Consider the following 1,235-nt stretch of genomic DNA (forward strand, 5'->3'; position numbering starts at 1 on the left):
AGAGAGAGAGAGAGAGAGAGAGAGAGAGAGAGAGAGAGAGAGAGAGAATGAAGGTGGAGTCCAGGAGTTGTGACTCTAGGTGACTGGGAGAGTGTTGGAGCTCTGGGAAATTAAGAAGGGTTTTAGAAGAAAGATGAGTTCTGTTTTGGGCGTGGAGTTCAAGATGTCTATGGGACATCTAATAGGCAGTGGAAATGTAAGATTTGGACATAGTCTCCAGTCACAGGGATAAATAAGAGATTGCTGCATTGTCTCAAAGCATGAGTGCTTCTCCACTAGATTCTTGTAGATACTTGTCCTTCCCAATGGAGCCAGACTGTTAATTACCCTAGTGACCTCAACAAATCCTGGGATCAACATGATGTGAACATCACTGCTGATGACTTTGGTATACAGTACCCAAAGATTGGGTTTATAATCCAACTCCCCAGTGATGGCTTCTGACATTTGACTCTAGTCTCTAGGGTAGAAATGAGTAGTTTCAAAAATTTAGAGATAGGAGAGGCTTTAAAAGTCAAATAGTAATAGAATCACAGGACTGTAAATGTAGAGCTGGCAGAGACCTCCAGAGCCATCTTGTCCAATGCTTCCATTTTACAGATGAGGACACTGTGGCCCAAGTAGATTAAGTAACTTAAAGAACAGGGATGGGAGAAGGGAGGGGAGGGCAGGAGAGGAGAGGAGAGAGAATTAGAGGTCAGGTCTTCTGATGCTAAACCCAGTGCTCTTTTTCACTGCACCCTTATGGATCTGAGTAGCCAACTACTGTTGCAGATGCCTGCTTACTCTCTCCACCAACTACACCCATTTCTTGCCCTACCTATGCTTAAATAGATCCCTTCAATCTTCAACCTTGTTTGGATCTCATGTCTTTCTGTGATCCACCCTAGAATAACAGATATCTGACAAAGCTTCCACATCTAGAACACTGTCCCTCTCATCCCTTTTTGTCTGGTCCTTCAATCCCTGAACTCTCAGTTCTGGCCTTCCCAAGTATGCCCCACACTCAACTCCATCACTGCATAAGACTTACTTGTGATATTTGGGATGGAAATCAGTGAGGCAGAAGAAAATGGCTGTCAGTGGTGACAGAAACTGTGCCTCCCATATCAGGGCTCTGCAGGGAACAGCCAAATGGTAGTATTTAAAGGGGCACACATTGTGAGGGGGCCACAGAGGATGCAGAACAGACTATTTTTAGTCAACTGTTCCAACTGAGTGAAAAACCTGAAAGC

This window comes from Petaurus breviceps, unplaced genomic scaffold (genome assembly GCF_028583685.1).
Source record: "Petaurus breviceps papuanus isolate PSGF00001 unplaced genomic scaffold, PetGlider_PUasm1.0 37, whole genome shotgun sequence".
Classification (NCBI taxonomy): Eukaryota; Metazoa; Chordata; class Mammalia; order Diprotodontia; family Petauridae; genus Petaurus; species Petaurus breviceps.